The following is a 25,500-nucleotide window of genomic DNA, read 5'->3' on the forward strand; positions in this document are numbered from 1 at the left end:
AAAGTCCTGTGAAAAGTTGCTGTGGACTTTGGTGAAGTGGCGCACGATGTTACATCTTTTCTCGACACGCTCGCACCGCAAATGAGACACATTTGTCATTCACAATTGTGGAAAGAAACTCCGTTATTCCTCATGAAAATAGTATATTTTTTTGTCTTTTATTGGCCTGGCTATTTTTCTGCGGTCAGATCTAGTGAACGCTTTACAGGTTTACAAAGTGACTTTGTGTTATCAAATGTATGTACGTATTCTTTTAACCTTTAGCGAGCCACTGGTAGCTTGAGTATCTGGAGTACCTACCAACCCACAAAATGTGAAAGAAGACAACCCAGTCAGTTTTTTGTGGGCTGTCTAGATCAGAAGACATGTGATTCATCAAGCCATTTAGATTTGTCTCCCCTTCCTACATCACATGCAGGCTCATTTCTCCTCATTTTGTGCATGCCCATTGTTGCTTTGTGATGCTTTGTGTAATGAGCATGCGCCAGAAACAAAAACAAAGATGGCGGACTACCGGCTTTTTTTCTGTTTTCTTATCACTGCTCGGACTAATTACTACTTTACATTTGAATAATGTTCCAGTCACCGGAGGCCAAAGCAGGAACACATTAAACAAATCGAGGTCAAATGGTGATTGAATGTGCTGTTGGGCGATTGAAGGCGAGGTTTGGAGCACTCAGATGGGCTGTGGACATAAACCTGAATGACCTCCCTTTCGTCATTTATGCATGTAAAGAGACAGTTGATGACAGCAGAGTGATGACAGGAATCCCAGCCCCCCCCCTCCCCCATCAACAATGATGGTATCCAACTGACTGTAATGAAGCTGAAGGAAAGGGAGAGAGAAGGATCTTACTTGTGATCTCAGTTGTGATGACATGTAAATATTGTCATTTTCGCGTTCAAGTGCGGACGGAGATATTTTGTAAAACGAAGGTTGTGTGGACAGAATTTCTTTTTTAAACGGAGGGGAAAATATCCATTTTTAAAAATATCTGTATATGTGTAGACGGGGCCTTAAACGGAGCGTTTTGAGAGTCAATACATGTATACTAAGACAGACAGTACGAGAAAAATAATGTGTTTGTGTGTTTTTTGAACATTACATCATGTAAACATGTTCGAGTAGAAACCCCAAATACTAGTAAGAATCTGAAAATGAGCATGATATGTCCCTTTTAAATGAAGTGAAAGTTGAAGTTAAGTAGTGATGATTCATGGTGTTCATGAATGCATTTTTCAATCCACAAACATACCAATGAATTTGAACAAATGTAAAGCAATTTTACAAACACATCCCAACTTGATTAAATATCAGTATTCTACATATATTCCCGACTTTGAGTTCATGAATCTAGTCAACAAATTTACTTTGAAAAAGCTTCCTGCGCATGTAACTATTATTGATGTTGTCCTGCCAACAGGGGCGTCAGATCAGAAAATATTTTTCAGGCTGTTGAAAAGAATTATGATGCTAATAGACTGCAATTCTTTCCCCAAGACAAACAAGATAAATAAAACACTCAGTCCTTATTTATTTATTTATTGCAGGGGATTTTCCACCTTTCCTCTTATATTCCCAGTAGCTTATTATTATTATGCTATAAATTCTATGAAACACAACACAAGCTCCGTCCACAAAATCCTTCTTGTGTTTTTATGCACACCTTCTGTCCTCTTCTTCCTTTCAACACACTCATGTGTACGGGGTCCACATGTTTATGCGCAGCTCTTCACACGGTGTCCTTTGTTTGCTCTTGGAGCGCACGGCTGCTCAGAACTGTTTTTTCTCGGGTGAGGAGGGAACAAGTGATGCTGCTGCTGTTGTTTTTTTGTTACGGCATTGATGAGAACAAAACCTGCCAAATTTACGAGAGCAGAATTGGAAGGTTTAGAACCGATTTCTCTGTTTTTCTGTGTTTATTCTGAATTTGAAAATGTACAGCGACTGGTAAACATGAATGACCTCGATCACCTCCTGCCTTCTGATATGCACATCTCTCTCTAGTCTGTTGATGCACAAAACACCTCAACTTACATCTAACTACATCGATACAGCACAGTTAACATGAAACGACGCTGCACCACAACATTGGACATTTCCCTTTCCCCTTGCACATCTCTCCCCTTCACTAATGAGCCCATTAGCAATTACACATCGAATCAGGCTTCTATGGCAACACAGCACGAGCACACCATTTGGGGTGGAAAGATTTACACAGCATCCACTCTCACTGCTGTTCTCTGCTTGTTTGGAAAAGAACCTCTTGATATTGAATCATTACTGTAACAGCTTTGTCATGTGAGATGATGCTGAATTGTGTTTATGTAAGACATGAATTAGTGATAGCAGAAAAGAGATTCATGTTTTGTGATCGCCAATTCTTTACTTACGTCTGCTAGAGACAGGACTTTGTTTAGAGCAATCTTACATTAATGACAGCCCTTTATTTCTAATGTTTCCTGTTTCAAAAGTATATCTTATATGTGTCAGACATGTTTTTGTTTAAAAAAAAGGAGACATCTTACTAAAGCAGACACATGAAAAACACGGAAAAATCGCTCTGCGCCGGCTGTGTCATCGTGTTCCTATGGGGAGAGCGGTGACGCCCGACTAGGCGGAAGCTCTACCCTTGGCTACACTTGGCAAGCAAAAAAGCCTGCAGTCATAGAAGGGAGGGGCAAGAAAGGTAAATCTTATGAAAGGGGATAAAAGTGCACACTGTAGGATAGTCACTTCTTGACCTGTTCACAGGAAAAGGTGTATGGATGCCACGATAATATGCAAGGCATTTGGCGTGCAATAAGAGCGTCTCTCTTGCTTTTGGGGTGTCGTTTATACGCAAGGTAGTCTGTACATACTGCGATGTAAACGCATCCGTGTAAATATGCTACGCTTAGGGCTAGTGACGTAGAATAAAAAGTGAGAAAGACCACTTATGGCATGGATGGGAGGCGGATGGGTCCGACAAACACACAACTTTCAACCAGGAGACTGGTGTTCAAGACCGGTGTTTTGTTTTGTAAGTTAGGTTAGCAACGTTTGTGAGGTGTTTTTTATTGACGTTTGTGAGGCGTTTTCCGTATTTATGTTACGTTTCCCAACCATGATGTTTTTCCTAAACCTAACTGGTTTTGTTGCCTAAACCTAACTGTAACTGTAACCGTAGTTTTGTTGTGTGTTGTACAAATGACACGCGAAAAGCCAAAAATGCATTCTCATTAGGGATGTTAATAATTAACTGTTTAACCGTTTAACCAACATTAAGCATTTTAACCGATTAACACTATCGGTTCAAACGGTTAAAAGAAATATTAATAATTAATTAAAAAGCTGAGAAAAACTCAGAAGAGCGGCTCGTCTCTTTAAGGAAAAAAACTGGTCCACCTTAAGAGCCCACCTTAAGAGGCGAAGCTGGAGTGGCAAGATACAGGAAGTTGGCTCCGGTCTGTGGCTCACTTGAGCAGAGGAGTTGTAGCCTCGTAGCATTTATTCACCGACAAATAAACTTTACACACACTGTCTGCTACACCTACGTTCACAGCTATAACGCCACCAACAAACCCACACTCCCCGCCTCGATGATGATGATGATTTTACCGAGCCTTTATTTCTTTGTGGCGGCCACTGGCTTTTATTTGAGACTCGGCCATTATTTAAATACTGAAAATGTTACAGGGATCATTTTTTGCATTGTTGATTAATGCATATCAGAAGACAACAGAAGGTCATATTGGGATAAATCTGATCTAACCTGTTTGTATCTTTTTGAGACAAAACCACAGACTGTATGTAAGAAGTGGATGCAGTCACTGTGACTTCACCCATTGGTTTGTGGACGGTTGTTTTGACACCTCGAGTTCGGCATTTTGGCCGTCACCATCTTGGTTTATTGCAACCAGAAGCGACACAAGAGGGTGGAGCTAAGTAGAAACAAACACTAAATAAGACATTTTTAGGTGACCAAAATGTTACAATTAATGAACTGAAAACACACTGTGAAAGGGTTCAAGTTGTAAGACGAAAACATGGACAACTCCCGGATAGGACAACGCCGTGGTAGCAACCTGTCAATCACAACGTAGCCATGCCCTAAAGCATCCCCTGCTCTCATTGAAAGTTCATTGTCCCCTAACCTAAGATAAGAAAAACGCCTATAGGTGTTGTTCTGGAGAGCATGGACCAATGATGGATTTGGACGATTGATTTAGAGGATTTGTTGGTATTTTGTTGTTGTTATGACACGGTGTAATACTGTGATGAGAGGAGCACAACAAATATTTACTTCTATGAAAACAAAGATTATTAGTGCATCCCAAAAAAACTGTCTAAAAACATATCATACAGCTCATAAAAATTGCATGTGTCAGGAGTCATAGGGTGATGTGAGGATTTTAGTCGCAATTTACTGATGTGGGAGTTGGGCTGTTTCATCCTGATCCTACACTGATTGCAAGGCCATAGGGGGAAATCAGTAAGTGCTCTCCACAGTCTAATCAGGACCAAGCATGGGTTTTTGTCATACAAGTCGGCTCAGTAGAGAGGTGCAGCCTAATGAAGAAAGAAATTGTTTCAGCCTACTGAAATCTGTTGATTGCTCTAAAAAACACCTCGCAGGACAATTAAATCCCGTGTAGATGTGTCATCAAGATATTTCACAAGATGTACTGTATACTGTGTGAGTGCGTGCTGTTGACTCATCTGCGCTGTCCGATTGGGGAAATGATGAGGAGGATGATGCTGTTGCAGAGAGTTGTTGTGAATGAGCCCAGGGGGCGGAGACAGTGACCTCAATGGAGAGTCAAGAATGTGGAAAATGTCCACAGAGGCACCGGAGACAAACAGCTGCCTGAGGAAGAGAAGGTGTGAAGGAAAACGTTAGACTGTAAAGTGATTTGAAAGTGCACCATGACTTTGAGTTAAGCAGTTATTCAGTCATTTTTGTAAGTCCAGGACTGACAAGATTATATTGAAAACATTAAGACCAAAATCTTAACTCAGAAATCCAATTTTTTCTTGTTTGAAAATGCATTACTGCTGGTAAAATGAAAATAAAAACTCCATTTCCAAATAATTTAAGGCCACTGTATGTATGGTTGTATTATATTAACTGAATACTGGACTCAAAGATGGCACCCAGTCACTTGATTGGAAATTGCTTACCAAGCACATAAGCCAAAAAAAACGTTTCCGTGTTGTGTAGCCTGCTGGGCCCATTGACTTTACACTGGGGATGGCGTCACATTTGTAAAAAAAATCGCTTCTCTAGCCTCTACGTTAGGTTATACAAGTATAAAACTATTGGGGAAAATGCTTTTTGGGCTGCAGGGGATTTTAAAAAAAATATTCAATACTGCAAGTGGCTGCTGGGACACATTAGCTCTCTTATTACATCCATGTAGCTTCCTCTATTTTGGAATCTCCAGCTCCTCGGTCCCTCAAAAGTCAACATGGCTTGTTATACAACCCGATCTCATGGGAAGGCATATTAATAACTCAATATTACAAGGACATTCAGCTTGTCCTGAGAACACATTTTAACCTACACCACTTTTCGCGCGTCATTTGTACTCCACGCAAAAAAAAACCTACGGTAACGGCCGCAGTTAGGTTTAGGCAACAAAACCACTTAGTTAGGTTTAGGAAAAACATGATGGTTGGGCTTAAAGGAAGTACTTAAACTAAGTAAAATACATACGGAAACGACGTTGCATAAGAACGGAAAACACATCACAAATGCCACTAACGTAACTTACAAAACAAAACACTGGTCTCCTACAGTTAAAAGTCGTGTGTTTGTTGGACCACACCGTAAGCAGTCTCGGTCAATTTCTATTCTACGTCACTGGCTCTTAGCGTAGCATGTTTATGTGGATGCGTTTACATTGCGGTCAGTCCAGACTACATGCCATACAACTGACTCGCCAAAAGCAAGAACGGCGTTCTTATTGCGCATTATCGTGTCATTCATACGGCTTTTTGTGCGACCCGGCTGTGATATATTGAAGTTGCATGTCAACCTTTAATTTAAACTTAACGCAAAATATTTGCACAGATTTACTCTCCCCAAACAAATAAATGAATAAATAAAATCACCGGATCACAGTCTGGTGACATTTGTAAGAAAAAAATATATTGCGTGGCCACGACTTTCTTAATGCGACGGAATGAGATCATGATCTTGTGGCCGTGACTGAAGAAGGCGTGGCATCGAGATAATTCAGTTTCGGCGTGATGCTGTTTATTATGCAGTAAATAAAGGTAATTATACTGGTATACGCTGGTATACATTAAACACAAATATATGAGTGACATCAAAGGTTTGAAAAAGAAAAAAAAGATTTTATGCATTTTATTAACATCTTCCTTTTTTGCCAGCTTTCCAGGTCCTTCCAGCTGCTGCGTGATGAAATCTATAACTCCGAGGTCAGCATATTGTTAGCGTTTGAGCCCGTGCATTTTGAGCAACCGGGTTATGTGTTGCACGAAGTAATTCTTGCAAAAAATGTAATTCATTCCTATATCAAAATTAAACAAAATGAATACAAACTTCCGTCCAGGTTTGAAAGCGGCTAAAATTACTGATGACACCCCGACCAGTTAGTCAACGAACAAATCATTTTCTTTTAATTCTCCCACAAATCCCAGCAAAACTTCAGCATGTTAAACGCTGATGTAACCGGGCCTTTAGGAGACAGACTGATTGATATCCTCTAATTGGAGTCTTTTTGATACCAACTGAAGTGCTGTCGACAGGTTTTTATTTGACTGAATAATTTCAGTTTGATATCGTCAGTCCCAGACTTCCACAGTTGAAATCATCCGACCCTGATTCATGCAGGCCCCCTTTGAGTCAATGCATAATGAACGTATCCTTGTGGAAACAAAGACAAGTGGAGGCCTTTTGAAAATGTTATTTAGTTATTGAATCATTCACAGATTACAAGAGAATAAAATAAAAGAAGAAGGCCTGTTAGAGAATCAAGGGAAATCCCAATCAGCCTCAAGAGGGCTAGCTGTCTTTCAAAAAGTCTGATTCAATTTAAATAAAAAAAGGCAGTAAAACAGTTACAGTGTGTCAGTGCTGTTTCCATTAAGATTACAGAGGCAATGAAACACTGTAGTGGTGTCGTCTTGTATAACAGAGGACAGGCCACGGCGTTTATTTAGTTTCCTACATTTGGCATGCACAGAGCTGTGAAATGAGCACACAGGGCAGTAACTGAGCACACAGAGCTCTGGAGCAAGAGAGCAGAGAGACGTCTGAATGAGTCTAGTGAACACAGCGCTGTGACATGCCTCGACAAGATCTCCTCTCGTTCTCCAGCAAAGTTTCTTTTGGAGATATTGAGTGTCCTTCCTCCACCTATTCTTTTTTTGCCAGATGTCACTTGTACCAATTACATTATTAAAAGCACCCCGGGGAGGTTTTGACCACTAGTACCAACGTTTGATGATGGAGCAAGAATCGCTGCATGAAATCTTTCGGTTTTACACCGTGCAGTAATGCGCTATGAAAGCAACATATGTACAGAAATATAAGCCCATAAATGAGAAGAAGAAAAACGCAAGACAATGTAAACAATACATGTTTTAAAACACGCAGAACTAGAATTACCGCCTCGCAGCTGTACAGTATGCCTCTGCCAACTAGTCAAGTGGCAGTTTACATCCATGTCTGTCCAAAATGTCATCACTTCCTTATTTCATCCCATTAGACATGTGTGTGAAATTGTCATATTAAGGATATGAGTTATGGCCAAAAACTGTGTTTTGTGAAGTCACAGTGACCTTTGACCACCAAAATCTAATCAGTTCATCCTTGAGTCAAAATGGAGTTTGTGCCAAACTTGAAGAAATTCCCTCCAGGTGTTCCCTGAGATATCACGAGACTGGGACATACGGACGTACGGGAGGCATCAAAACAACAACAACAAAAAACAAACAAACAAAACATTGTTCCATGGGGTTACTAGCAGTCAGAAACTCCACAGGTTACCTTTAAGGAGAAATGTGTTTCAACGTATCCTCATACAACGGTTTGTATGACATCTTACGAACCGCTTTTTAGCATCTTTTGTGTTCATGTTTTCCTACAAAGGTCCAGCAGCACGCGGCAATTTCTGCTCGTTACGTGCATACAGTCTTTTCAAAATAAACTTTTCAAAATAAAACTTGGTTAAGGCAACAAAATGATTTGATTAGGTTTAGGAAAAGATCAACATGGTTAGGTTTAGGAAAAGATCAACGTGGTGAGGTTTAGGAAAAGAGCAACTGTGAGGTTTAGGAAAAGAGCAACGTGGTCAGGCTTAGGAGAAGATCAACGTGGTTAGGTTTAGGAAAAGATCCACGTTGATAGGTTTAGGAAAAGATCAACTTGGTTAGGTTTAGGCAACAAAACTACTTGGTTAGGTTTCGGAAATTATCAACTTCCTGGTTCACGATTATGTGTATTATATACATATTGATTTTGTTGGATATATATGAATACAGCGCATTACTTTTCGTAGGTATAGCTACAAAAGGTGTATAAGAACAGCCTGGTTTTGGTGAGAAGTGTTGAATTCATTTAGTTTTTGACAACGGAAACTCTGCAATTAACAGCTGAATTTATTATGATGGCAGGGAGTATCAAAGCCAGCTGAGAAAATGATGCAATTGATAATCATTCTTCCACATCAATGAGGTTTTTATCGGTTGCTGAACCGCCAACAAATTGACCGTCTTGTGAATATCTCTACATGGATGTACTACACACCCATCCACCACCCCAACCTCTAGTCTACACCCTCAACTTTCTGCCTTTCTGCATAAAGGACACGCTCTTTCCTGCATCACCACTGAGCGTAAATGCTGCTGAATCATCCTATATGAATGTAATTCCTCGCCACTGATTGGCTGGTGGTGATGAATGTGAGGCCTGCCAAGGGGAAATTAGTGGCCAGCAGGAGCCTTTCCTTATCCCTCTCTGCAACTGGATGCTTACTTCTATCTGAGATAGTTGCTAAGATTGGTAACACAGACACCCAGTGTGGTAAACCACTGGATGGGGAGATGGTTGGACTCATCACTGGCATTCCTTGTTTCTGACTCTGCTTGTGTGGCAAATCACAATCGTATTGAATCACACTGAAGGAAAGCAGGCCCCTTTAAAACTCCGTACGACTGTAAGACGCCCAAAGACCCAGTGACCGGCTCAGCAACAAGCATAAAACCACTGGTAAATGCATTGTGATTCCACAATATCTAGATTTTTAATTAAAGGCCACTATTAATCTGCTGTATCAGTCAAAGCCCTCCTTGTTCCGAGTCCACCTAAGACAGTGACAAGTTGTTTCTCCCACCATAACCCTGGAGAACAAAATGTCTCACACTAACTAGGAACACACAGGGCTGGCTGATAAGGCTTCGGGTCTGTGTGCAAAAACACTCATTACCTCGGTCGGTCTATTACTGCTCCAGCTCCAAAACAAATTCCTGTAAATCTTCTGTCATCACAAGAGCAGTTAAAAGGAAAACACAGAATGAACTCGGCAGAGCAGAAACACACTCACATTGTAAGTGTCATTATGTCTGATATTTTTTATACACTCACTTTTCTGTAATCAAAGTATTTCATTCTTGTTCTGTTTCTTTTATTTTGTCTGAAGCAGAGACGGTGCAGGTGAATAGGGTAACAAAAATGAACTAATAGATATCACCATGAAACTTCCCCAGTTGATCACTTATATTAAGACAATTGTTTCACAAGTTTTGTCAAATTTGATGTTTAAATATGCAAATGAGGCATTATGTGATGCTAACCTTTGGTGAATTTAGGACAAATCTACAGAGGAAAATAGACAAAGTAGTAAAATAAACACCTAAATGTGTGTTTTGGATGTTTTCTTTCCACTAGTCTGAAAGAAGATATGGAAGCAAAATAGTCAAAAGTCTCAAAATTGGTCAGTGCACTAAAAAGGATCTTCAACTGTACATTTTGAATCTTCACAAAATTTAACATAAATCAGCCGCTCACCAACGGCAGGCTTTAAAATTAGTATCACGTTAGAAAAAACTACGGAAACGGCAAAATTCCATAAAACTTCCTCAATTCTGTAAAAAGATTTCTGACGTAGCGAACATTAAACTCACATGACTGATCAGCTGTTTCCGCTGTTGGTGCCTTCTCAGATATATATTTATATTGTCTTCGACTCAGGACAGCATGAAACATGACTAATATTAGCTGATGTGAAATAATAAAAAACGTTCCCAATTGAAACAAATTCAAATTTACTTGACAATTGAATGGAAACACGGTTATTGTTTTGTTAAGTTCATGCCAAGCGCCGGATATGTGCAACCAAATATTTGCAACTCACCGCTTTAACCCGGATACAACCTGACACAATTCTGAAAGTGAAGCCTGAAATACTGCAATTCTGAAAAAGGACTATACTCTTTCCTTAGCTCTAGCAGTCTCTAACACAACGGATATCAATAAAATTGGTAAGTGCATGAAAAAGGATGTTTTTTCCCTGTGGTGTTTCACCTTAAAGGTCCCATATCCTGCTCATTTTCAGGTTCATACTTGTATTTTGTGTTTCTACTAGAACATGTTTACATGCTGTAATGTTAAAAAAAATCTTTATTTTCCTCATTCTGTCTGTCTGAATATACCTGTATTTAACCTCTGTCTGAAACGCTCCATTTTAGTGCATTTCAACGGAACTGCAACAGAATTGCTTTGCTAGGCAACAGCTTGGGTCCATGTTTACTTCCTGTCAGCTGATGTTATTTACATCCACTGCAACAGGAAACACATTGGTACACATTTTGAATTGTTTATGTTTAAAACCGTGCAATGGTTAATATTGTAGATTTGTGACATCACAAATGGACAGAAATCCTAACGGCTTGTTTCAAACGCACAATTTCTGAATACGTGTATTTCTCCGTATATTGAGCATTTTGATAGTTTAACAGTATTTATATAGCACTTAAACCTGCTTTATAATATAAAAAACATGAAAATGTCACTTTTTACAGTATGGGACCTTTAAACCAACTTTATTTTGAATGTATATATAGTTTTTGAAGGCGGAGGTCTGCGCTCTCCGAGTGCCATTCTAGTTTGGAAATGTCGTCAAAAGTTTTGCATTTCAAAATCTACATCTGACTCAGTGCCCTTTCGTGTTAACAGTCACATTACTTACGCTTTTTTTCTTGCACGTCTTTGTTAGATTTCCACAGAAAAGTAAGTAAATGTTGCAACAGCGTGATTACAGTAAGAGGTCAGAGGCGATGTGGGATGAGGACTCTGATGACTGACTGACTGACTGACTGACCCGATACTCAAAATGAATCATTATTAATCAGTATGAGCACAGGACTTCTGAGTTATAAAAACGCCTTTACCGCATAAATTCTGACGAAGCAAACATTTAATTAATTTTCAGCTCTGATCCGCTGTCGGCGTCTTCTCAGATATTCCCATGACGTGTGAACGCCTGTCTTTGTCTACGGAGACAACATGAGACATGCTTTTACTTTTTTATTTTGATTGCAAAACTTGCTTGTAATGAAGTACTTTTACACTGTTTCTATTGATACATTAATAAAATGATCTGAATACTTCTTCCACCACTAACTAGTACTATAGTAGTAGTGGGGACTGATTTTTTTGTAATATGTGAAGGGGGTAAGGTGGCGTGTTCAAGATAAAACAGGTTGTTAAATGGTTCTGAAAGGCTTTAAAACATCCAAAGATTCTTCCTTGAAAGCCGAGGTCTGTTTACTGCCTTGAGTCCAAATGATGAAAAGCTTCCTGGGAAGTTGAGGGACTTACTGAAGGCTCTGCATCTACAGACAGTGATATACACCTTCATTGTTTTCTGTAAGATTTTGGGAATTAATTTCTCATGTGGTGCAAATCATGTTCTGTGAAAAATCCTGCGGAGAAACCGTTGTTGTCAAGGATTCAGCGGTGATTAAATCCACCTTCAGTCAGTTCACCTGACGTCATTGCGAGCGATATCTGTCCAACCTTTTCATGGCTGACATAAACCTTTACGGCAACAATCCATCTTGTTCGTTATAGTAAAGAGCCTCAGATTGATGCTATGGATTAAATTATAATTGATTGGGTTTTTATTGTGGTGGTTGCTTTTCTTAAGGATAATTACTGACTGGAGGTCATAGTTTACCCTCCCCTTTGATTCAATACGACATCACTGCTTAGTGCCATAATCTAAAATGATCCTTTAACATGCTCTCCTCTCCCCTCTGTAGCCTTCTCCTCTCTCTCCCTCTGTCTCCATTTGTGTCGGTGATCAGACATAATTGGTTTTGATCCGCAGTAAGTCGATGGCTTGAATGTGCTGCGCAGGGAGCAGTGAGATTGTTGGAATGCTGACCGAGAGAGTAAGTTGCGATTAGGTCCAGAGCACTGCTGTGCAGTCGTGCAATGAATACATAACACGGTACTATTCACTATATATACAGTACATCTTCCCACCACTCCACAAATTGCGGTTCACAGCACCAGGGACGTTGTAACTCACTGTTTCCCTCCTCTTCACTCTGTTTGCTTTAGTGTGTGGTGTTAGTGCAGCAATGATCTGGTTCAGGAGGCGTTTATTGTGGTCGTAAAAATATCAGTCAACACTGGTGTGGGGCTACTGTATGAGGCAACATTAAGAAGATTGTGTCAACACTCTTATGAGGAATTTCCATTGTAGTATTAGCTGTAAGTCTGCTGCTCCCGGGATAGAAATACACTCAATCACAGTCACAAGACATTCTACTGCACACATCAAACTGTGCGGTCGACATTAATGTTAATTCACGGGTCCATTGCAAGAAGAATAGTAGAAAAGAAAAAAATTAGATCAAGGAGAATGAAGCCTGATAGACTTTCAAAACCGGGACAAATAATGCCAACATTTACTTATTAAATATACTGTATAACCCAGAGTGGGTTGAAGCACTATTATTGTGCTGCCAAACTGGAAGAGTGGGTTCAGGTGTAAGATAAAAACTGATCATGTGTGGGAAAAGGCCTAAAGTAGAAAATGGCTATGTTTAGGTTAGGGTTAGATATAGCTCCTGTTAGATTAGGATCTGGTGAAGTTATGGCATGCATCTGAGAGGAACGAATGTCTCTGCCTATGACAGCAGTGGGATTCATAAGAACATGTCAAAGGCATTTCAGGCCAACTTGATCAAACATATGATGGTGATGGTCGGAGCACCACTTTAGACCAGATTAAAATAATTTGCCAAATTTTGTTTGTTGTTTGATTTTGTGATTTGTGTGATTTTGATCAGTTTGCTTGCAGCTAGGAAGAAGGTTAACCGGACTACATCGCTTAGCCTTCTACCACAGCAACTTGGAAATGGATAAACAACAGAAAATTAATGAATGAATGATGTTTACTTCAACATGGCTACCATCAGAGGAATGTAACGTTATATGAGGTAATCCCAAGCCTGATTTATACAAACATTAAAACTTTTCTCAATTGAAACTTTGTAGCTGAGATATATCAGTCAGCCGTGACTCACGTGAAAACAGATTATAATGTGAATAGAGAATAGTTATTGTTTGGCCTGTTAATCCCTCCAAGGATACACCAAACTTTGGTTTGGGAGGACAAAAGCTCCTCCAACGTGAGCCTTGAACAAGGGGCCATGAAAAGTGTCCGTATTCGTCATTCAAAAAAGGAAACCAGAAGACCGAGGCCGGCGGATATACAAGCAGTTGTTATGATACGAACATGAAACAAAGCGGCGTTTCCCGACCATTTTCACACCACTCACACTCACCACTTAGGCCCTGTCCGGACCTGGCATTAGAATGCGTCTTCAGTAGCCACTTGTGATCCGATCACTCAGGATGCATGTTAATACCAGGTCTGAACGGGGCCTTAGCTTCATTGCAGACGGCCATGTCTTTGTGAAAATATCCGTGTATTGGAAAGATCAGATGAGATGAAGATGAAAAATGAGAAGAGCCTTCTGTATTTTTACTCGTTGACTTGCTTTCCTCACTTCCGTTTCTCTTCTTGTGCACTGATTTGTTTAAAGGTCCCATATTGTAAGAAGTGAGATTTTTATGTCTTTTATATTATAAAGCAAGTTTAAGTGCAATATAAATTCTGTTAAAGTATCAAAAGGCTCAATCCATGAAGAAATACACACAGCCTGTATTCAGAAACGCTGCCTTTAAAACAAGCTGTCAGGATTTCTGTCCATTTGTGATGTCACAAATCTACAATGTTTAGACCATTACTCAGTTTTAAACGTAAACATTCTAAATGTGTCCCAGTTTATTTCCGGTTGCAGTGTAAGTAAATTATATCAGCTGACAGGAAGTAAACATGAACCCAAACGGTTGCCTAGCAACACAATTCTGTTGCAATTCCGTTGAAATGCACTAAAACGAAGCATTTCGAACAGATGGTAAATACAGGTATATTCAGGCAGACAGTATGAGGAAAATGACGTTTTTTTTAAAAATTTAAGTATGTAAATATGTTCTAGTAGAAACATAAAATACAAATATGAACATGAAAATGAGCATGATATGGGGACCTTTAAGCTGAACAGCCAATCAGAGTGATTTTTCTCACCGTCAAGCTCCGCTTCCTACACTCTGAATCGTCCGAAAAGCCTCCGACGCAGGCAGACGATGGAGTCGACGGTGTGAGACACACCGCAAAAATATCCCGGCCGACCGTCGGCTTGGTGCGTCAGGGCCTTGAGTCAATCAGCATGATCAAGTTGTCTGCTTTAACTAGCTTACACTCCATCATGGAAGATCCTGTGGAACGCTGCCACAAATCAACGTTGCTGCCAACAGTGTGAACGAGCAACTGTAGCGCGCCAACGCTCCACGTCAGAAGAAATTACATGCATGCATGTTTAAATCTGTTTACATGCTATTCATATATTCACCCTTCAAATGAGTGTGACATTATCAGTATTTGTCTTCACAAACCCATCCAGGGCCAAACTGTAATTTTCACTTCACAACCACAATTTGTGTGCATGCAAGTGCTCTTCCCCACTGTCTCTTTCACTCATCACACCCCCGCATGCAATAAAATCCACAAACGCACAGGTTCACATTCAGGAGCTCAGGAAAAAAAAGAGAGGAGAAATAATCCCGGGTCCCCATGGGAGCAGATGTCACCGGCACAAACAAGCGACAGATTGCCTCAGCCCACGGCCAGGCTGAAGGTGCTCTGCAGAGCGGAGGGAGGTCATTACTGCTGGCCCTTCTGCACAGGAGGGAACATAGAGAGGGGAGTGAAGAGGCTGCAGGGCTCAACACAGCACTCACACACTCTTCTCTGCTGGCCTTTTTTTTCCCTCTGCTAAAATGCAGCAGGTCACATTTGAACTGGAACCACTTACAGAGTTTTTTTGTAACCTGCAGCAGATCAACTGTGTGCCATTTAGTTGCTGAGGCATGAAATAACACGGACAGAGAAGAAGTCAGGAGGGGGAGATTTTGCAAATTGGAGAAAAGATGACCAGCTTGACCCGCGCAGTAAATGCTCGGCAAAGACTGAATCAGCTCATGCAGATCCTGTACGGGTCCCCAGTGCATGGATGGACCCAATTGATTATCAGCTTATTACAACAGTGCTGTGAAGTGGGAGGAGAACAAACCTCCTGGATAACTTCACAGCGCTAGACGTTTATGCAATGGTTACCAGCTTTAATTATTTAGACTTTGTTGTTCTTATTTAAGTTTTTTTATTTCATATTTTATTTATAGTGGACACAGTAAAGTATTGTCTGGAAAAGCAGAGCGAGACATCATGGCTAAAGCTGCATGCTAACTTTGTCATGGACAGGAAACGTTATCGTAACGTGCGGTCAAGCCAGCCCTCACTCTCATCTCTGTGGTCAAACAGGCCGACGCTACAACTGTAGAGCACCCATATACTGACATTTATGTTAAATGCATTCAAACGGCCCTCGATGGAGCTGACCATGGATGTATAAAGAGAACGGAGCTGACGGGAGAGCTAGAGACGGACTTGGAGAAGTTAGAGGAAGTATACACGTGTGACTACGTACGGTTTTCAAAATAAAATAAAATAAGGTGTTAACAAAGGGATCCGTATATACAAAAGACATCTATGGAAATAAGATTGATTGGATTATAATCACCAGAAATATAAAATATTACATGTCCCTTATAAATTAAAAAGAAAACACCACTAATTTGTGAGGGACATGTCTTTATTCTTGGATTTTTGGGTTGCTGGAAGGAATGTAATAAATAATTCCTGACAATGACTGATATATTTGACTTCAGGACATCTCTGACTACATACATGCTGAAAATCAAACATTTTAATGTATTAATTTAGATATTTTCCAAAGTAAAAGTCCCTAGAAGTGGATGATTCAATGTTTTCCCCATTGTCTAGTGTAAAACAGTTAACAAAAATCACAATAAATCGTAATATTGAATTGCGATACTTGTAGAATTGCAATACGTAAAAATCACAATACATATCGAATCGGCACCCAAGTATCCTGATAGTATCGAATCGGGAGATAGATGTATTGTCCCAGCCCTTGTTTATGTAATGGCCACCAGTTTTTAATTTAATAAATTTACTTTTACTTCCACAAAATAATTCCTCCCACTTTGCTATTCTGTGATCTATAGCCAATCAGCTGCCAAAATATCTAAAGATAGTCCACACAACTCTGAACACAATACATTCATACATAGAAGAATTAGTCTGATTATACAGTGATGAGGTTTATTATCCAAAAAAAAGGTGTATCTGAGTCAGACGGAAAAATTAACTCATGAGTACCGTCTCCTGCTGTTTGATGCCGTCTAAATGGATTTGCATATGAGAAAGGAATCATGACACTTGTGTTAAAAACTGCAGGTGTAACACTGTATCACAGATCTAGTACTGCATGTGCAAAGCAGACTCAGGAGGCAGAACAGCTGTGGTAAAAAACAGCATAAAACTAGGTCAGAAGGCAGCAACAGTCGACAACAGGGGGGAGTCAGACCAGGCAAACAAATCCGGGGGGCTGAAGCAGGCAGGCGATAGTCAAAAGGCAGGAACATGCAGCAGAAGAGAATAAAGGCTGAAAAATGAAGGCAAGAAATAAAACACAATCTGGCTGACGGTGACTTATATCTGCCCTTTACAGTCAGCACACTGTGGTTGGCTGAGAAAGAATAGCAGCTGGGTGGACAGATGACTCCATCAGGTGATACTGAGGCGGCGAACTCAAGTGACGGCTGGTGGGACAAGGGAATGAATGTACACAATGCAACGATTAATCAAATCAAAGACGCAGAGGAGGAACGTAATGGATGGATGAGTGCCTTAATGGAGCACGCCTTGAGAAAATTCATGGGTGAAGTGGTACATGGGACCAACTTTTCTATTTAAAATGCACATGTTGTTCTCTACGAGGCTGAAATTTTGCTCATTTATCCCACATTTATGTCGGTCTTGGGTTGGAGAATTCCAGGCTGATAATCCAACTGATTGCCATTTTCTTTCACTTCATTCATTCAGCCTGATATCAAGGTTGTGTTACCAATGTTAGACGATTTTTGTTACCGGGGATGGTTTCCCTAACCGACCTATAGGGATCGTTTCTACCCATGTCATTTTCCGTCAACAGAGAAGCTGTGGTAGCGGTATAGCAACTTTTCTCGCAATTTTCAAAGAAATATGCTCATTTAAAGGTACAGTGTGTACGATTTGGCAGCATCTGGCGGTGTAGGTGCAGATTGCAATCAACTGAGTAACGGAGCAACATGGTGGACTCCATGTCAAGGACCCGTTCCCTATGTAGATATGAGGGGCTCATTCTAAGCTAACAAAAATACGATTCTTAGTTTCAGGTGATTATACACTAATGAAAACATAGTTATCAATAGTTATGAATATTATATTCCATTTCTGCTGATAGACCCCCGAAATGTTACACACTGTTCCTTTAAGCGGTATTTCTATAAGTCAAATTACAACAACCTGTAGAGCTGCACTAATTTCATCTTCACTCGTTGCCAGTAATTGGTATTTCAGCTGTTTTATTTAGATGGACAGATGTATCTCTAGTTTTAGATGTACAGCTAATGTTGACTTAAACATGTGTGCAGACAGATCACAAAGCAAAATTTAGACGTAACGCAAATGCATACAAAATCAACACACACACAGCTGTTAGCTAACTACATTGCTAGTTACCTACAGGTAATGTTTGCATATGTTGCAGTCTGTTTTGGGTGATCAAAAAGTGTGACCAGTGTCCAAATTACCTGATGGCAGAGGTCCACTTAATGTCTGTCTGAACGCTCTTCGAGTAGGGCTGCACAATTAATCAAAATTTTATCGAAATCGAAATATGGCCGACTGCAAAATTCTAAATTTAGTTTGGTACAAATCCCAGCAAAAATCACACCATAATCATTTTAATATGTTTTTCAATGAAAATGAGAATAATGATGTAAAAATGATCATTCCCTCTAATATCTCAATTGCAATATCAGTCAAATAATTGCAATCACATATTTTTTCAAAATCGTGCAGCCCTAACTTTGAGTAACAATTTCAGCTGCTTGACAATTTGAATTTATGTTGAAAAAAATCCCAATGTTCTGATGATGCTAATCCAGTGGCAAGCAATTACCTTTTCTTTGAATATTATCATCCATTAATACACTTGTTTCAGCATCTGAGCAGGTTGTACCACAATCTGCTAACCGCGATACTGTTTTGAAGGGGACTGCAACATTCTTTGTATTATATAATCAAAACGCTAGTGAAACATAGCCTTTATTCTTAAAATAAATACAAGCTATAGCACTATGACTAAGCTACCAGTGGAAAAATGCTCTGCCAGGGCGAAAAAAACAACCTCGAGGTCTATGTGGTTTTCAGCAAAAATACTTTTTTAAACCCATTTTGGATGGCAATGGCCTTAACAAGATATTTTTCTGTTGTCGCTGGGATTCTCGTTGCAGCCCAGTGGCAACCCAGCAAGACATGGTCCACTGCCCCTAAACCTTCCCAACATCACAAAGTATGGAGCCGAGACGCTCAGAACATGAAAAAACTGGCCACAATAATTCAAGTTAAGTCATATTGAAGGATATGGAAAAAGTTCCCCCCCTCCTTAAGGGGAATTTTTATCAGCTCCAAGAAGAAGTTGAGAGAAAATGGATTAATGGCAGAGAACGGCAGTTTGCCACCATTCAATGATTTGTGGTTTGATTGAGACCCAACAGAAGAGAACAGACGTTTCAATTCATAGATGTATGTCTACTCCTCTTTGTTAACTTCAATACAGGTCAACATGTCAACCTGTCAGACAACTTTTAATTCTTATAGCTGCTCCACCTCCATAGAGTAACACAATATTTTACTGTATGCATATCAAAGATAATTACAATGTAATAGTGCTATGTGTAACATTTTGACATCAATCAATCATTCTTAATGCCCATTTGAGAGAAAAGGAAAAAGAGCAGAGCTAAGCTGGTGAGTGGCCTTTATTCACCTCAACACTACACCTGAAGAATGTCAGTGAGATTTGTTTCTTGATCTGTCTGTAGAGGTCAAGGTACAATATTTGTGTTAATGTTTGGTGAACGAAAGAAAATATTCAGGCTATGTGTGTGTGTGTGTGTGCGCGCGTCATTACTGTGCTGGTGTCAAGCTCTGACGTTCGAAAGTGTTCATGGTTGAGTGAGAAGACCAATGCTTCAAGAAGATCAAGATCAAAGGGGATTTGATAGTTTCTTGGTTAGTTGGCAAGTTTTACCAGCTGCTCCTTTCCCAGATTTACTATATTTCTCAAATATCTACAATAGAGGTGGCAACCGCAAAGTAAGCACGACCCACAGTCATAAGAGACCGTCCTCCCAATATTAAAAAAATTATGATTTCTAAATTGGAAATAAAATCGAAATTAGCTTTTGATTTCGATCATCAAAATCAAAATTATAATTATATAAAAACAACAACAACAACAGCACTTCAAAGAAAACACAGCATATCTTACCGGTAGCCTGCAGCTGCACTAAGAGACACCATGGCCACTGCTGAAGTCGGAGATGACGTAGAAACAACAGAACTGGAAAATCCTCCTGCTTTCCTGAAGTCACCGGTGTGGCGACATTTTACCTTCCCCCTGAGTTATGTAAACAACAAACGCATCGTTGACAGAAAAACTACAGCTTATAGGCTCCAGATGATTTAGAGACTGCAGCAGCCAAAGAAAACACAGTCTAACAATGGCAGAATCGTGACACCCCTAAGTATCAGTCATCACGGCAAACGCCCCAAACTGACATCTGTTTATGTTCAAGTGACAAAGCCCTTTAGCATCCGTAGTAAATATGACTCTTGTGTGCCCCCGGTACCAGGCGTAGTTGCGCACATCACAACAAATGAATATGTAAACACGTAGCAACATATTAATCCTGCATACCCACACAACGGGAGGAAGCTCAGCTACAAGCTCATGATAACCATCTCTACCTAAACGAAACACAATTCCAACACTAAGCAACTAAATGAGGACACAGCAAAAACAAGCTGCGTGCATAGTGGTACTTCATCCTACCAGCACAAACGCATTCAAAACACCCAGTTTTGAAAGTCAGAAACAGTTGTGCAGTACGTCTAGATGGTCAATCTTGTCAGAATCAATGGCAAGACACAGTGGTGTATCATCAGCATAAGAATAAAGCCTGGGACAGTGTCTAAGAATGGCATGTCCTTGGAGAAACATGTAAAGAAATAGAAAAGAAATATGGGCCAAGGATGGAGCCCTGAGGCTCCCCATTCTTGATCACTTATCTCCCCCAGATGACCTGGCTCCCCCAGTAGTAACAGCATTAGGTGCTATATCGGGAATAGGAATGAGATGCCCGAAGGCTGATAAAAAGGTAGATAGAGAAATCAATTCTAACACGTCTATTATCACCCACAGTTTATGCAAAAACAACTGGGGAACCCACAGCTTTATGGCAAATGTGGCCTTGAGTTTGAAACACTATTCACCGCGATGGTCTTATCCTTTTATACTAATCTTCTTTAAACATAACAATTCATGTTATGTTAATTCATTAATGTTAAAAAGATGATAAGCAGTAATACCCTTTCCCTCTCTGTTACACAAACTCACAAAGGCACGTACACACATGCACACACACCGAGGACAGTGAGTACAGTAGCCCCAGGCCCAGATGGTGCTCCTTCTCCACCAATGACGATGTTACATAAGTGGATTGAGCCCAGGGACAGAGGCCTGCATGCCTGCTTTACCGAGCCACAGTGGTGCATGCGATGCTTTCTGTGGAAAAAGGAAAAAAGAGAGAAGGAGGGGGGGAGAACGTATCTGGTGCTTGAGCCTGGAGAGACAGACGCGTACGGCTTTAAATAGCTCTAATCCCACCCCCATCCTTGCACATGCATTCGGCCACTTTCCTGCCACTGGGTCTCTGACAGAGCACGGCGAGGTATCAGGCATCCGCAGCCCTCCTCTGCTCGGCTCTGGAGGGTGTGTGGGTGGGGGAGCTGTATCTGGATGCATGTCTGTGTGCGGACGTGCACAGCTGTGCGAGCACGGCGGGTAGAAGGTGTAAGTGTGATGTGAATGTTGAGGCGATCTGAGCGGAGGAGAGGCTGGGATTTAAAAGTGAAGGACAAATCACAGGGTTTGGTCTGAACAAGGACACGTTAATGACCTTGGGCTGCGATAAAGCCGAGAACTAAGACGGTGATCGTGTCCGGGGCGTTTTACAAATACTGCTTATGCAAAAGCCCCCATTCCTAGATAAAAAGATAAAAAAAAGCCTTCTGCTGCTTGCATGCAAGTGACCTAATGCATATCCCATTCTTGTGCTGCACACTAATATTCCCTACACCACCATCTACACAATTACACGGACATGTGGCCAGTGGTTAAATGCCATACAAATCAGCACTTGCTCATCCAGTCCTCCATTTGCCTGCCTGCCTTCACCTTTCCATCACAACAACACCACCTCTGTTCTCTTTTTCCTCCCTCCATCTCTACTTCTTTCATTCATTGCCTCCCTCAGAGGCAGCCACCTCCTCCTCTCATTGTCCCACTGTCTTTTGTTGCCTTACTCAACAAAAGAGAGCACTTGAGGCTGTGATGTGTGTGTGTGTGTGTGTGTGTGTGTGTGTGTATGACAATGATGCTTCATTTCCTCCAGACTGGCTGGTTGGGGATAATAGCTGGTGTGTAACTGGGTGTGTGAGTTAGCGCACTGCCTCTTTAAGTCAGAGAGAGAATGACAGCTTGCAGCTATGCTCCATTCTTGCCCCCTGCCATTATTGCAACACACTGCTGTTTGCTGCCACACACATGCACTTTGAGGGCATTATCTTATGCACAATGACACAATGTAGCTCACAAAACAGGCCCACCAAGAGTGCTTTTTGTGATCATTGCTGCCAAAAGTATGAATTTGCAGCAGCTCTTTTTGTATTTTGTGATGCAATGTGGTAATTAGAGGGAAAAAAATCGATTCACCTATGTTGAAATGTTTATATCCAACATGGTAAACACTACACATCCAGTAAAGGATGGAAACACTTTGGGTTTCACACATTGCAGGAAAAGCAGAGCTAGACATCGTGGCTAAAGCTGCATGCTAATTCTGTCACGGACAGGAAACGTTATCGCATCGCGGTAACGTGCGGTCAAGCCAGCCGTCAGTCTCATCTCCGTGGTCAAATGGGCCAACGCTACAACTGTAGAACACCCATATACTGACATTTATGTTAAATGCATTCAAACGGCCCCGATGGAGCTGACCATGGATGGATAAAGAGAACAGAGCTAACGAGGAGAGCTAGAGACGGACTTGTAGAAGTTAGAGGAAGTATACACGAGTGACTACGTCTGGATTTCAAAATAAGATGTTAACAAAGGGAACTGTATATACAAAATACATATATGGAAATGAGATTGATTGGATTATATTCACCAGAAGTATAAAACATTACATGTCCCTTATACATTAAAAACAAAAAAATAGCACACATTTTTGAGGGAAATGTCTTTATTCTTTAATTTTTGGGTTGGTGGAAAAAATTTAATAAATAATGCTCGACAATGACTGATATATTTGACTTCAGGACATCTCTGACTACATACATGCTGATAATCAAACATCTTTACTGTATTCATTTAGATTTTTTTCAAAGTAAAAGTCCCTAGAAGTGTAATGATTCCAATGGTGTAGTGTAAAAAAGTTCACAAGAATCGCAATACTTAAAATTCGCAAGACTTTCGCAGATTAATTGATAATGAAAATAATCCTTAGTTGCAGCCCTAATATTAGTATTCTTTGTTCTTCTTCGTTTGGATCTTGTAAGGCAGCACCATTGGTACCAATCATCTCATATTTTTGCTTGTCGCAAAGGAGGCTAAATAGCGCTCCAAAGTTACGCAAAATTTTAGCTAGGAAAAACTGGCATGGCCATTTTCACAGGGGTCCCTTTACCTCTGACCTTTGACCTGAAGATATGTGAGTGATATTGTTTGGATCTTGTAAGGCAGCAATGAAACAATGGTATTCTCCTCCTCACTCCTCCAGGTACCTGCAGTAACATTTTTGTTTTTTGGCTGGATGTTCAACAGATCCCGGGACACCGGGCTCCATGTCAGCGATGAATGGCTTAATTTCCCTCCGTAAATGTTTTAATTCAACAACGCCATAGCTATGCGTCGTCGCTTTTTCCCCCAACTCCCAAGGTCCACTCACTAACTTTTTCCATATCTCCACCGTATCAAAGCTACAGATGATAGCAGGCACAGACAGTCACACTGCTGCATGGCTTGAGGGATGGTCTATTGGTTGGTCCGCCACCTTGGTGCACATATTCATGCACCCTCAGGATGAACTGTAATGACTTTGGTGATCCAATAACTTCATCAAGCACCACCATCTGAGAAGGAAAAGTTTATTTTTTTTTAAATTTATTTATTGATTTGACATCTGCATTTAACCCATCCCAAGCGTTTAGGAGCAGTGGACTGCTGTAGAGCGCCCGGGGGACCAGATAGTGGCACCACAAACTTTATTCAACCTTATCAAAAATAGGTGGTGACGTACGCTCATTCACTAACTGGACAGTTTAACACAGTTAATTTATGGGAACATATTTTTACTAAGGGGTGGGCAAATCGAAACCGAAAATATCGAAACTACAGATACGTCTTGTTTTGAAGATCACTTCTAGCATCAATAGGATGGATACAAAAAAGGATCTCTCTTCTACACCTATTTGTATTTCATCAAAGAGTTGAACTGTCTGTGCAAACAATGTTCTGTTGTACTGTTTGCGTCTCACTGCTGTTGTGATGTTGTGTGCATTCAAACAACACACAAAGTGGAGTATGTTTGGAGCTATTTCCCAGCTGTGAATGATGGTTGAGGGTAGTTTGTGATTTTTTTTTTTTGTTATTTGCACTAAAAAGGGTTTAAAACATTTATTATTCTCAACAAATAAATGTTTGCACTTTGTTTATTCAAAATAACTTTTTTTCATGTTTGCACAATCAATTTACAATAATAAAAAATACATTTGTGTTTTAAAAAGTATTGTGTATGTTAACATGCATGTGACAAGTCATTAACAGTGGAAAGCAACATCAAGGAACATAAATCACTTTAATTATAGGGAATGTAATGTGTAATGTGTACAACGCAGAGAGATCTAATCTATTGGGTATGTATATAACACCTTCCCAACAAAATACGACACGATTGATGAAGCGCTGCGCAGTGTGCCGTTTTGAGCTGACTTTTGTTAGACTCCCTGTTTCTATTTATTCCTCATTCCAACGGATGAGGAACGGCTGATTGGTGAACTTGAATTGAAGAGTTATCTGATCTTGACTGTACAGCTGATGGGTACGTGGTTTGTGTAACATGGCGTAACAGAAGGTGCATATTTAACGGTGTGTGGACAGAGAGTATCCGATATTATTATGCTATAAGTAAATAAAAATACCACTAATATATATTCTTATTTTGTTGGTTTCTTATTCTGTCAATATGAAGACACAACAAGGTCAATATTTTTCATCATAAATTATTAGTTTTACTTATTATAAAAAAAATATAGATGCATTTCTAGGGGGTTCAGTGAGCCCCCTGAACCAACGCAATCTGCACCTGTGACCAGCAGAGCAGGATGGAGTGACACAGCTAATATGATAACGTCTTTCATTGTGGACTCTCTGTTTCCTCTAAGGTCAGCAAATGGTTGCATGTCAAAGTTCACCAAAGTTTAACTTTAGGCAAAAAGTCTGCGGACATACTCTTTTGTAGAAAAAGCTGGTAGTGGTGTGGCCAGGCTCTGAGATGGAGAAATGGTCACCTGACCTGTACCAAAACTTTTCCTCTGCGATCCAAATTCCGCCCCTCTCGGAGTCTCCTTGAGCCTGCAAGTTAACACGAGATATCA

General features: G+C 40.4%; 1 long non-coding RNA gene across 1 annotated transcript; it reads right to left on the bottom strand.

The window, feature by feature from the left end:
- Window positions 1-249: 249 nt before the first annotated feature.
- On the bottom strand, window positions 250-7,623 carry LOC119503188. Its single transcript, XR_005210271.1, has 3 exons — window positions 7,611-7,623; window positions 7,307-7,311; window positions 250-419 (listed from the first exon to the last, which is right to left on the bottom strand). It is a non-coding gene; the product is annotated as an uncharacterized LOC119503188 (long non-coding RNA).
- Window positions 7,624-25,500: the final 17,877 nt, after the last annotated feature.

The sequence above is a fragment of the Sebastes umbrosus genome, chromosome 15 (genome assembly GCF_015220745.1).
Source record: "Sebastes umbrosus isolate fSebUmb1 chromosome 15, fSebUmb1.pri, whole genome shotgun sequence".
Taxonomy (NCBI): Eukaryota; Metazoa; Chordata; class Actinopteri; order Perciformes; family Sebastidae; genus Sebastes; species Sebastes umbrosus.